The sequence below is a fragment of the Phyllostomus discolor genome, chromosome 1 (assembly GCF_004126475.2).
Source record: "Phyllostomus discolor isolate MPI-MPIP mPhyDis1 chromosome 1, mPhyDis1.pri.v3, whole genome shotgun sequence".
Lineage (NCBI taxonomy): Eukaryota > Metazoa > Chordata > Mammalia > Chiroptera > Phyllostomidae > Phyllostomus > Phyllostomus discolor.
This window is the reverse complement of record NC_040903.2, coordinates 56,251,222-56,265,551: the sequence shown is the minus strand read 5'-3', so window position 1 is coordinate 56,265,551 and position 14,330 is coordinate 56,251,222. Positions and strand designations below refer to the sequence as shown.

Here is a 14,330-nt window from a genome sequence, read left to right as displayed (position 1 = left end):
AAAAAGGACATCATCCTTGAGGGTAGTGAGAATAAAACCACACCACCTATGCTTGCTAATAGGCAGGAGAATAGAAGGAGCAATTACACTTTGGTTTAAACCCCAGCTGTTTTTTTAGCTGGTTTACATTTTGAAAAACCTCTCTATTTCTGAGATAATTACAGGTTTTTATGCAACTGCAAAAAATCTGTAGAGATCCAATATACCCTTTATTCACTTTGCTGCAATGGTATCATCTTGCGTGACTATAGTATATTATTGCAATCAGGAAATTAATATTGATAAAATCCAGTAGCCCTTCTCAGATTTCACCAATTTTACATGCATTTGTGTGTGTGTGCGTGCACATGTGTGTATACTTAGTTCCATGCAGTTTAGCACATGAGTACATAGACGTGATTACCTCCACAGTCAAGATACAGAACAGTTCCTCATGATTTCTTGTTCTTTTCTTTTGTAGATAGCTACAACTACCTTCCTCCTTCCATTGTTTCCTGACCCCTAGCTACCACTATTCGGTTCTCATTCTCTAATTTTATCATGTCAAGAATGTTATATAAATGGAATCATAGTGTGTAACATTTTAAGATTGACTTTTTTTAACTTAAAAAAGTTCCCCTGAGAAACCAAGGGAACATGTATCAGTAATGCGTTTCTACCTCGGTTATACCTCAGTTTGTTTAACCATTCACAGTTGAGGGACATTTGGGTTGTTTCCAGTTTTTGGCTATTACCAATGGAGTTGTATATTCATGTACAAATTTTTGTGTGAAATAACTTTTCAATTTTGTTACAAATACATAAAATATGATTGCTGTATTATATAGTAGGTTAGCTGTTCAACTTTTTAATCATAATTGCACGCAGGAAAATCTTCACTTAACTGTTGTCAATCATTAGACTATATTATAAATCAGTGCTGTTGCCAGAATTTAATCTTCATCTATGATCCTCTCTCTGATGACATTTTTCTATAAGTCATTACACAAATACCTGACTTTTTTTAAAAGGAAAAGTGTTTCAGTAGATGCTAATTTCACATTTTAATATTTGTATGCAATATGGCATGATACTAAATACATCAGATTTGTTTTTCAGTTTGCTTAGAAAATAATATTAAACAACTCTTCTGGATAACCAGAACAAATAAACAATTTGTTCAGTATATTACAGCAATTTATTTTTAACCTATCAAACTCCTGAGCTGTTACATATTTTCATAGAGGTACTTTTTGCTGCTACTCTTATTTTTTTACATTTAAAAATTATTGAGCATTCAAAAAGCAGTGTCAATCTAGAAGCTAACATTTTATAGCAAAGCAGCATATGTACTATACTGCCATTGTCAAAAACTTTACATTAGAACAAAATATTGTCAAATGGTAAATTACTGGATGTTATTTAATCTACCTTTGAAGATTTAGGAGACATGAACAGGTTACAATATGTTGTAGCTATGGTAAACCTCTAATTCTAAACCTATGAGAATTACCTGGGAAATTCAAACAAACTTGAAAATCCTCAAATAATTAAAAGTGATAGTAAGGGACTAAGAATCTTAATTGTTTATAAAGCATCTCAGTTTCTCTTGACACAAGTTTGGGAAACTAAACTAAGTTCTAGGAAAAAATGATTTCTATCTTATTTTCATAGTGTCTTGCACCATCTTTGGTATGCAGTAAATGTTTAGTAAATAAAATATTTGTTAAATGATGAGTACTGTGTGAGGGGTACAGATCAAGTGTTCTTGACTGCTTTTATAAAATAAAATTACAATGAAGGAAAAGTTGATAGTTTGAGCATTAACATTTGCTGTATAATATCACTTGGCACAAAACAAACAGTTCTCAAAATAAACACTTGGTAATTGTAAGTGCCTATTGATTTCAGATATTAAGCAGATGCTTTTAGCTGCATTCAGTTGGAAAACACTGCCAGTTTGCCAGTCTTTTTCATTTGTGAATTTACTTTGATTTTCCTAGTGATTGTGTAAATACTGTTTTTACTCATGAATGACATCCTTGTTGGAAAACTAATTGTTTGGGTCACATCCATTTTTTTCCCCCTCTTAGCACAAGACATTACTATATTGTCTTTTGGCATTTAGTGTTTCCATGGAGAAGTCTGAGACTAGCCATCTCTTTGTTTTATAAGTGGCATGCTTCTGCTGCCTGGATTTTAGAATTCTTTATGTGTAAAATTCAACAACTTCACTAGGATGTAAAGATGTGTCAGATGTTATTGATTGTTTAATGACCTTTTTTCTGGTACATGGTGAGCCCCCTTCAGTCTCCAGATTCAGATCTTCCTTTATTTCAAGAAAGCTTTCTTTTATTATACTTCTGAGTGTCCTCCCTGTGTTCTGTTCTCTTCTTCAGAACCTCCAGCGTTACATATGTTGGCTTCATCTTTCATATCAGGCACCTTCTCTGGTGCTGTCACCTGTGTTCTTTTGTGCTGTATGCTGTGTGATATTTTTCATCCCTGTGTTCCTTATAGTTGACCTTGCTTTCAGTACTATTGATTCTTTTATTACTTCAAATGTGGTTTTTGTGTTTAATGATTTCATTTCTTCTCTAGGTTCTTCCTCCTATTTATCCTAGCTCCCTCCCACCTTGTATCCTTTTGTTCTGTTTCATAGAATTTATTTTTTTCTCTATTCTTTGACATAGAACAAACAGTGTGTGTCTGAAGTGTTACTGGTTTTCTGAGATTTCTTTCAAAGTATTTTTTCCACCTGTTTGTCATATACTCCCACTTCGGTCTCTGCACAGACTGTGCAATGGTTTCTGGGTACTGTTTAAGGGAAGTTATTCTCTTGAGATATATACATTAGTTGGCAAAGTAGTTTTATGGTTGTAAGTATGCAAAACACCAACTTCATTCTTGTATTACTACTTGTGAATTGTATTATTGTACAACTATAAACCTGTTTTTGCCCACACCTGTGATTAGATTCCCTTTGATTTTGTTTCTTATTCTCTACACTGTTTTAATTATGTTTTTAGAAGTTGGTGATTCAGAATCTTAGTCTAGATCAGGGAAAGAAGTATGTGAGTTGTCTGTCTGGAGGAGAATGATACTTTGGAAAAGCAGCAGTTCATTTTTTTTTCCTCTGAACTTCCTTTGTATTTGATAAATGTTCTCATCTGGGAGTCCAGGGAAAGGTTTAGTTATAGGGCTCTCCTGATTCAGATAGTTTTCTACTTAATTGGGCTCCAAAAAGTTAACTTACTGGGCCATTCGACACTTCTCCCCCACCTTCTCTGCCTGCTATAGTTTTCAGAATATGTATCCTAACAGACTTTAGGTGAATTGGATGTTGGCCTTCAGTATTATTCTGCACTTGAGTGTAGATTTAGTTGTCTGTTGAAACCATTTGTTAAAACCAGTTTGTTTGGTTGTCATGACTTCCCTTGTTGGATTTTATTAAATTTTGTTAATTTTGATAGTTCTTCTTTTGCCCTCTGTACAACCTATTGTTACGCTGTCATCTTTTGGAAAAAAGTTGCTTTTAATGTAATTTTCATTATCAATTTTTTTGCTCTGATTTATTTGTTAAAGTCGTATGTATCAGCCCTGGCTGGCATAGCCCAGTGGATTGAGCGAGGGCTGCAAACCAAAGCATCGCAGGTTCGATTCCCAGTCGGGGTACATGCCTAGGTTGCAGGCCACACAGCCCCTAGCAGCTGCATATTGATGTTTCTCTCTCTTCTTTCTCCCACCCTTCCCTCTCTAAAAGTAAAATAAAATAAAATCTTTAAAAAAAAAAAGATATGTATCATTCCAATCATGAAGTGGCTTTTAAAATCAATTAAAAAATAGTCTCTTAAGATGACTTTTGCATGGTTCTTTTTAGTATTAAATATTGCTAACATCATTGTTATGTGGGTTGCGAATTCCAAAATCTAGATAAGTGGTAAATAGAGAACATAAATGCAATGTGGAGTATAATATTGCTATTAAAATGGTAATTATAAGGAACATGTATGTGTGTCAAAGAACATGTATAAAGGACACATGGACAAAGCCAGAGGCAGGTATGATTGAGGGGAGGGATGAGGGTAGCTGGGGTGGGAGGGGAGTTGGGAGGGTGGAGACAACCGTACTTGAACAACAATTAGAAAAGATGAACAATTCAAGATTTCCCTCTTTGCAACCAAAAATAAAATCAACTCTGGCAGTTTTCTTGAATCTTTTTTAAATTTTTATTTTAATCATTGTTCAAGTACAGTTTTCCTTTTACTCACGTTCCAGCCCACTCACCCATTCCTCCCCACCTCGCTCCTATTACCACCCCCCCCCCTAGTTTTTGTCCATGTGTACTTTCTATTTGTTCCTGTAAACCCTTCCCATTCTCCCCTGAAATTCCCTCTTCTCTCCCCTCTGGTCACTGTCAGCCTGTCCTTTATTTCAGTGTCTTTGACAATATTTTGCTTGTTTCTTTGTTTTGTTGTTTAGGTTCCTGTTAAAGGTGAGATCACATGGTATTTGTTTTTCACTGCCTGGCTTATTTCGCTTAGCATAATGCTTTCCAATTCCATCCATGCTGTTGCAAAGGGTAGGAGCTCCTCCTTTCTTTCTGCTGCATAGAATTCCATTGTGTATTTTTGATCCATTCATTTATTGATGGGCATCTAGGTTGCTTCCAGCACTTGGCTATTGTAAATTGTGCTGCTGTGAACATTGGGGTGCGTAGGTTCTTTTGGATTGGTGTTTTAGGGTTCTTAGGATATAGTCCCAGCAGTGGAATTGCTGGGTCAAAAGGCAGATCCATTTTTAGTTTTCTGAGGAAGTTCCATACTGCTTTCCATAGTGGTTGTACCAGTCTGCAATCCCACCAACAGTGCACTGGGGTCCCCTTTTCTCCACAGCCTCTCCAACACTTGTTGTTTGTTGCTTTCTTTATGATGGCCATTCTGACCCGTGTGAAGTGGTATCTCGTGGTTTTAATTTGCATCTCTCTGATAGCTAGTGATACTGAGCATCTTTTCATGTGGCTCTGGACCCTCTGTAAGTCCTCCTTGGAGAAGTGTCTGTTGAAGTCCTTTGCCCATTTTTTAATTGGGTTGCTGGTCTTCTTAGAGTAGAGTTGTGTAAAGTTCCCTGGAACCTTAATTACAAAAAAAAAAAAAAAAAACCACTCTCTGCATTGCAATATGTGTGTACTAGTTAGTCTCCCCCACTTGATTGTAATCTTTGTGATCATATACACCATATCTTATTCTTTTTTTTGTATTCTCAATTGTTAGCATGGGGTCTGGCACATAGTTCTCTCTCAAGAAATATCTGTTGACTAAATCCAAAATAACATTACATCGTAAACATTTTTACAGAAAACTATGTATATGGTTTTATAAAATCTGATGAATTGAATTATCAGAACCATCTGACCATTTTGTCTGCTGCGGAGACATATACTATTGCTAAGTACTTTTTATTTAGAAATTGTGTAGACTCCTAAGGGTCCTGTAATGTTGCCTTCATGATGTTGATGAGGAGACTGAACCCTGAAGAGGTTAAGTAACTGATATGAGATTCCATAGCCACTTAGTGGACTAGCCAGGATATGAGCCTGATGCTAGCCTATGTATGCATTTGTCTCCAAATGCTTGTAACAGTGTTCTCACACAGCAGTGTTGAGAAAAATCTGTATTTATGAACAGTGACAGGATAGCATCCCTGTATAGTGCATGATTTCATAAATGTGTACACTTAAAGCATTGTTTTAGTGTTTCAAAAAATAACAAGAGTTCCCAGCAATGTGGAAAGAATGACATCTATATTTTTTTACAATAAAAAAGGACTGCTGTGAACTTGCCCCAAAAATGGTAATTCGAGTCATGTATGTTGATGAGTAAAGATGTTGCTGGATATGAAATAGAAAAATCCATGTATAAAGTAGTATAATTCTATTTTGGGGTATTATACATACATGTAGAAAAAAGCCAATGAGGATAGAGTTATCTTTCCTAATGTTCTTCTGCAGCTTCTGAATATAATAGTAATACCTCTCCCTTATTTTAGAAAATCGGGTAACAGTTACTGCAATTTCAGAAAATTGGTGAAGGCTCTTAATTGGGAATCTTGGTATTAAAAGTTATTGTTTGGCAATAAATGATCATTATGTAAAGATATCCCTGTTTGAAGTTTATCTTTTTCATAATCAGGAAACATCATCTTTTCCTACCTTTAGTGTTTAATGCTTTGTTAAACATCTGAATTTTATCAGATGCTCTCTTGATATTTGTTAATATATTTTTAAAAATTCAAGCGCTGGTGTAGCTCAGTTAGTTGGAGCGTTGTCTTACACCCCCCATCCTGAAGTATATGATCGCCAGTTCCTGGGCATGTTTGGGAGGCAACCAATTGATGCTCCTCTCTCTCTCTCTCTCTCTCTCTCTCTCTCTCTCTCCCTCCCTCCCCCTCCCTCCCCCCCCCCCCCCCCCTCTCTCATCGATGTTTCTCTCTCTCCCTTCCTCTCTCTAAAAAAGCAGTGAGAAAAGTGTCTTCAGGTGAGGATAAAAAATTTTTGTTTTAAATTCAAGATTTATGTTTCTGCCCTGACTGGTGTAGCTCAGTGGATTGAGCACGGGCTGCCAACCAGTGTCGCAGGTTCGCTTCCCAGTCAGGGCACATGCCTGGATTGCAGGCCACGGCCCCCAGCAACCGCACATTGATATTTCTCTCTCTCCCTCTTTCTCCCTCCCTTCCCTCTCTAAAAATAAATAAATAAAATCTTTTAAAAACAAAACAAAACAAAAAAAAGCTGCTTTTTAAAAAAAATTTATGTTTCTGCAAGTCTTGCATATTCAGCCATTGTTAATTCCTGGACTGAAATGTGTATATAATTGTGAATTCCCTTAATTCTGTTATTGTTCTGTGGTTCTTGTCATCTCTGTCAGGATTTTGCAGATGTAGGTAAAACATTAGCGAGTATGATCTGTTGGCACTTCTCCCCTAATCATTCTGAGCGTCTGTTTTTATTTTTAAGGCACTGTACCTTGTAGTAAGTAACATTTGCATCTGCCACTTAGTGTCTATAAAATTGGTTTAGGCAATGTGGCAATGTTTACTCTTCCCTTCAGTAGACAACCATTTCACAGTTGTGGACACACTGTGACATGTGACATATGGACACACTGTCCAGTGTTAGATTACTATTAGCTGTATCCAAAACTGGAGTCCTGACTGTCTCAATACAAAAGCAGGATGACTAAGAAGCAGAAATAGATGGATTTTGAGTAAGTGTTGTTTGTGTGTCTATTAAGAGACACTGAAGAGCAATATTTAAAATGTCATATATGTAAGAGAAAACTTAATGTTTTCCTTGTGGTAATTCTGCTGTAGTATACTGCCTTTTGTTTCGAGTTCATAATTTGGGGAGAAGCGTTTTTTTGATTTATATATGTTATACAGCTTATAGAATGGAAGATAGAGCAGTTTTTCTTATTAAGTATTATACATTTTCAGTGGGTGTTAGAGGCAATGAATGTCTTAAAATTTTTTGCTGGGTCGTATTAGTTATTTAAACAGGTGAACTTTATATACCTGCATATGATACAGGGTTTCTTATGCCTGCTGGCCTTCTGATAATTATGGTAATCTGTACAGGTTGTGTATATCATTTGTTTTTAAATGATGCTATAAGGGAGCCAAGAGATTCCGAGATAATGACTGGGCTAGTTGATCCTTAATTCCACAGGAAGAAACAGACAATATAAGGTAAACAGATGACTTCATACTATGATATGTGCTATGAAGAAAATAGTGATCGCAGGGAGGTAGACAGGAAGTAGGAAGTGGTCAAGGGAAGGCTCTTTTGCAGGGTGTAACTTGTGAATTGACACCTAAAGCATGAGTGGTCAACCATATAAGGAAAGAATTCTATGGCTTAAAGTTGGGGGAAAATACTAGACAACCATTTTTCTAGAAAGAATCCTTTTTTTGGTCTTTTTGTGCAGTCCTTAAAGATACATACTTTTAACCTGCTTTTTCAAGGTGCACTCAGTACTGTTCAAATACATCAAAGAATAATAAGCAAAAGTAGCTTCATAATGATTCAATTTCAGTTCCTTGTACAGAATTTTTAAAAAATATTTTTTTTCTTTCCAAGGCCCTTGAGTAGTCATCAGTTTAACTGAGCTTTACATTCCTTTCATCTCGTATAGGAATCTCATGTTTCTGTTAAACTGATTTTACTCATTACCCTCAGAACTTATCATCCTCTGCTTTCTGACTTATCTGCTGTTGCCCATAGTTTCTCTTGACTGAAGTTTATTCTTAAGTACACAATTAAATCTCTTATGTTAAATAATCTCTATAGTCTCTCTTACTATCTTAATGTAGTTGAGAGTTTAAGTGTATGAGACATGAAGGCATAGTGCATACTTACTTGAAGATTACTTCGCATTCATTTTTCACCTATTCTTAGATAGAGGAATGCTATGAGGCTTCCAAAATTGAAATCAACTACTTCTTGCTCCATTGAATAAAGTCAGAAGGTAAAAATTACTTGGAGAGACCTATAGGCATGCCAGGACCTGTCTCTCTCTCTTTTCTGTATAATGTGTCTCTGAAACCATTAGCATGGGAAAGAATAATACTTGGTTTTTCAGCTACATTGTGTATTGCACACCCTTTGAAAATATAACTTGATAACTTTTTCTAAAACTGCTTCTGTTATTTTTCACACTAACTTATATTCTTTTTCTCTTAAAGAAGTACTTTCATTTAGAATAGCCATTAACTAATTTATTGGGTTGGTCAAAAAGTCTGTTTACTTTTTTCTATAAAATAAAAGACATTTTTCATCAATAAAGTTTCACCAGTAACTTTATTGATTTGGATATTTTCAGTATGTTGGCTGTCTTCCACTATTGGCTTCTAGTGGGTAGAGGCCAGGGGTGTTGTTAAACTTCCAGTGCATAAGACAGCCTCACAAGCAAAGAAGTACCTGGCCAGACTGTCCGTAGCACCAAGAAACTTTGTAGAAACACTTTTGATACATTTGATCAGTTACAGTGACTTCTCCATAAACTGTGCACAGCTTTTTTTTTTTTTTTGCATTTCAATTGCATTTTTACCTTTCCTGAAATAAAAAAAGTAAGATACTCCAAAAACATTGCATATATTCTTCCATCTTCAGTATTAATATGGCTGCACAGAAATTCACTAGTTTTGGTAAGTTTTCAAAGAAATGCATGCTGATATGAGAACTGTCACAGTACAGTCTAACAAAATTGTTTTGAATGAAGTTAAAGCTGGCCAAGTGCTACTAGAGCCATTGTATGGAAAAAAACTAAAACTAAATGAATTTTTTGGCCAACCTGAAAAAAAAAAACCCACAAGAAAACATGGAGTAGGTTAGATGTACTGTAATTATACTACTTAAAAATAGCTGTAAGAAGAGATGTTGGCTATGATAGGGGTCTTGTTTTAGATAGGGAGGGGTCACAAGGGCTTTTGCTTTTCTAAGGAGTGGCATTTAAGCTGGAAGGATGGCTAAAAAAGGGGCAGGCGAAGAGTGGGAGATGGAGAGTGGGAGATAGACATGAGGAGATAGAAGGATCTAGGGTAGGAAAGACTGCACATGTACCCAAAGAACTCAGAACAGTTTAGCTAACTTGTGCAGTGAGCAAGGTGATGGATGAGTGCTACAGGTTGAGTCTGGAAAAGGTAAAGGGGGCTAGAGGAGCTTGGATAGCTTCACTCTGTACTCATTAAAATTCAAAAGACATGTCAGATCTGAGATACATTTTAAAAGATTACTTTGACTATTCTGTAGAGTGTTTTGAAATGTAGATGAGAATGAGTGGGAGAACAGCTAGAATACCAGGGTGAATCCAGTGAATTTACTGGAGTAAGAATGAGGAGATTCTTACTCTGGAGGATTCATTCTACATGTAGTCCTGTAATGCTATTTGCTTCTGAGTGACGCTGAATCAAGTACCTGCGATCACTTCAAGAGTCAAGAGCCATATGTTGGTAATTTTTCAAAGCAAATAGAAGGCACTGAGTCTGAGGGTATGGGCAATTAGAAGACTAGGTTTATATTGTTACTTTGTTAATGAAGCCTGGCCAAGAGCTCAAATAGAAGGGAGGATAAAAGTCTTAGTGTAAAATATTTACTAATCAGTTAGTGAAGAGTCTAGTGGCAGAGGTCAGAAGAGGTTAATAACATTCCTAGTGTAGCATTTCAGACTTAATTGTGGTCTTTGCAGTTCTACATACCTCATCCAGTACCTTATTTGACAAATAAAAATAAACATGGCAGTTAGATGGCCTCATTTTTATTAAGGTGGAGGCAAAATACACTATAGCATGTAGCAGTACTTATTTTTGTTGTTGCTGAATAATATTCCATTATATAGATATATACCATGTTATATTTATCCATTTATCAGTTAATGGACTTGTGGATTGTTTTCATCTTTTGGTTAAGGATACTCTGAACATTTGTGGACATATGTTTTCATTATTAGACATATCTAGAAGTATTCAATAGATTAAAATTGCTGGGTCACATAATACTTGATGTTTAACCTTTTCAGGAACTACTAAACTTTTTCACAGAAGCTGAGTATTTTACATTGACAGTAGCAGGTGTGTATGAGGGTTCTAGTTTCTCTCAATCCTTGTGGGTTGTTATAGTCTTTTTTTTTTTTTTTTTAACTATAGCTATTCTAATGGCTAGTGTTGACCATCTTTTCATGTCTTTTTTTGGCTTTGGAGAAATGCTGAGATCTTTTGCTCAAGAGATTTTTCACTCATTTTAAAATTGGTTTATTGATCTTGTTTATTGAGTTGCAAGAGTTTTTGCTAGTAGAACTAGATAAAAGTTCTTCGAATATGATTTGCAAACATGTTCTCCCATTCTGTGGATTGTCTTTTTTTATGGTGGCCTTTGAACTATAAAAGTCAAATTTTCACAAAGTTTAATTTATCAATGTTTTAAATTTTGTTGCTTGTACTTTTGTTGACGACTTACACTTTTTTTGTTACAGTTTTAGCTCTTTCATTTAGGTTTGTGGTTCATTTTGAATTAGTTTTTGTATATGGTGTGAGGAAAGGGGTCCAACTCAACTTCATTCTTTTGCACATGCACCTTCCCTTAATAATTTTGTAAAATCTCCATTTCTAGCCTGTAGATAAATATAGCTTAATAGATGCTACCTACATCTGTAAGAGTAGGAAAGATATGGGTGGCTCCAAAGGAAATGATGTAATAATGTACAATTTACAAAGAAGTTTTTATTGCTGTAAATATTTAGGATATATATTTGGGATGAACACAGAATAGCAATATTGTTTTTAAAACAAGCTTTATTCATGAAATCCAATGAGAGCTGTTGCGCGTGGGTCACCGGCCAGCAGTGACCACGGAACGCTGTGGATGGCTCGCCGAAAAACATGCGAGAAACAAAACACACATGCACAGAGACAAGACTAGTTTCTGTGGGGAAGTAGGGACAGAATGGCCACCCCCCCTAGTGGGGTGGGCCTCGATTTACTGTCCATACCTGCTTTTATTGGGCTCATTTTGCATAATAATTCAGGTAAAGTACAGTACTTATCAGGGGGAAGTAAGGAACTATAGAAAACAAGGAACTCTGCTGGTCTATTGAGTGGGGGTCAAAGAGCTGTAAGACTTTGAGGAACAGACTTCTTCCTTGGACCCTTCTCATTCAACTGAGAGCATTCTTAAACAAAGAAGGTTTCACAGTAATTTACATGCTCTTTCTTAGGCCTGATCACCCGGGGAATCTGCCCTTTCAGCACAGAGCTATACCACCCTGTCATTGTTTCAGGCTTAGCACAGGAACTAAGGCAATAAGGAGATTTTCTCCCAGATGATGAGAACTCAGGCTATGTCAAAGCTGAGGAGTGAGGGTCCGTCACCCTTTTACGCTGCAGCCCCCAAAGTCCTTCTTTTGGGGGGCCTCCCAAAGTGATCGTGCCTGCCTTAGGTCATTCCCCCCGTGGGGAATCTTACCCGTCTTTGGCTAACCGACCAAGCTTTTTGGGGTTCAGCAGCAGAAGCAGCATTCCTGCCAGGGAGACAAGCCTTTGTCTCCTTGCTGGCTTACGGTTCCAAGGGCGTTCCCTTAGCCTTAGCCTAGGCGGGGGTTTCAGCTTCTGATACCAGTCAGGGCGGTTCCCAACAGAGAGCTGCATCTTTTATTTAGCTCTGAAAATTTTTGGTCCTAGCTGTTAACAAAGGAGTAAAAGTTAACTCCTTTGATACCAAGTTAGGTATCATTTATTTATAATAAATACAAGTGCAGATGTATTGTATGGCATTGTTGGTGTTGAGATTGTTTCAGGTGTTGAACATATTGGTAAAAGTTAGAAACAAATACTAAGTACTCTAGACTATAATTTGCACAGCAGTTAAATTTCTAGAATTCAGCATATTAAGCAGAATTAGGTCCTAGGCTCAGCTAATTATAAGATGACTTTTTTCAGACATGGGATAGTTCTTTGAGAAGTGTCCTATGCACAGTAGGCATCCCTGGCCCCTTTTCACTATCAGTGGACACTTTCATATAGAATAGTACTGTCCAGTGAGCTCTGTATACATTTTAAATTTCTAGTAGCCAACATCTGGAATTAATTTTAATAATATACACTACTTAACCTGTTATGTCAAAAATCGTTCGTTTTGTAATCAGTATAAAATATTGATGTGCTTGTTTAAATTCTTTTTGTACTTGTGTGTATTTTGCAAATAGAGCAAATCTCAATTTAGAGTAGCCACTTATCTAGTACTCCATAGCTGTATATGCTTAGTGGCTATCATTTGGATAGCACAGATCTAGAGGAAGTAACTCAACTACAGGGGACTATTGACTGCAAGCCTGTTGTTGACATATCACCTTATCTATTGCCCCCTCCCCAAGATGTGTATGCTGGTTACCACAACATTTGCTTTTCACCACCATTAGCTCATATACAATTGATAGATTGGAGAATGACATCAATATAAACAGAAGTTGCGTTCGTTCATACATGAAATTTTTTCTAGGCATGGAGGTTCAGAATAGTAGGAGTAGGGTTAAACCATCATATAGAAGAGAAAGCCCTCAACCAGCTGCTGCATAGGCAAGACACCTAAAGAAATTTAAGCCTGCTCTCTAGCCTGCATGGCTGCCTCTCTGGCAAGCTACATTCATTTATCAGTTTTAGTAGTTTTGGGTGGAAACTTGAATTTTCTGTGTATACTTTCATGTCATCTTGCAAACAGTGACAGTTTTAGTTTCTTCCATTTCAATTTAGATACCTTTTATTTCTTCTTGTCTAATAGTTGTGGCGAGGACTTCCGTTACTATGTTGAATAGGAATTGTGAAAGTGAACGTCCATGCTTGTAGATTTTGCATATTGGGTATGATGTTGGCTGTGTGTTTGTCATATGTAGCCTTTATTACATTGAGGTATGTCCCCCTGTTCCCACTGTGTTGAGAGGTTTCTATCATAAATGGGTGCTAGATTTTATCAAATGCGTTTTTTGTCTATTGATAGGATCATATGGTTTTTATCCTTCATTTTGTTTATGTGGTATATCACATTTATTGATTTGTATATTTTGTACCAATCTGGAATGCTTGGAATAAATCACACTTGACCGTGGTGTATGATCTTTCTAATGTAGTGCTGGATCCAGTTCCCTAATAATGCTGTTGAGGATTTTGGCATCTACGTTCATCAGGGATATTGGGGGGGGTGTGTGTGTGTTAACTATCTTTATCTGGTTTTGGAATTAGTATGATGCTGACCTCATAAAATGAGCTTGGGAGTCTCCTCTGTTCTTGAATATTTTGGAATAGTTTGAGCAAGATAAGGTGTTGGTTCTTCTCTGAATGTTTAGTGAAATCCACCTGCGAAGCCATCCAGTCCAGGCCTTTTGTTTGGGAGTGGGGGGTTGATTACTGCTTCAGTTTCACTAGTTGTAATCTGTTTATTCAGAATCTCTGATTCCTCCTGATTTAGTTTAGGAAGAGTGTAAGTTCCTGGGAATTTAACCATTTAGTCCAGAATATCCAATTTGTTGGCATATAGTTGTCCATAATATTTTCTTAACAATCCTTTCTATTTCTTTGGTCTTAGTTGTTATTTCTCCTCTTTCATTTCTGGTTTTATTTGCTTGGGTCATCTCTTTTTTCTTGATGAGTCTGGTTTTAAAGGATTGTAAATTTTGTTTATCTTTTAGAGAGCCCCCTCTTGGTTTCATTAATCTTGTAATTTTTTGTTAGCCTCTGTTTCATTTAGTTCTTGCTTTCATCTTTATTCCCTCATTCTACTCAGTTTGGACCTTGTTTGTTCTTTTTCA

General features: G+C 36.4%; 1 protein-coding gene and 1 long non-coding RNA gene across 4 annotated transcripts in view; both read left to right on the top strand.

Annotated features, from left to right (window-relative positions):
• The window catches only part of WAC (WW domain containing adaptor with coiled-coil), a 93,146-nt gene that overhangs the window by 31,233 nt on the left and 47,583 nt on the right, over window positions 1-14,330 (top strand). The window lies entirely within an intron of this gene.
• Window positions 6,789-8,690, top strand: LOC118499988. The gene is made up of 2 exons (XR_004902509.1): window positions 6,789-8,010; window positions 8,051-8,690. It is a non-coding gene; the product is annotated as an uncharacterized LOC118499988 (long non-coding RNA).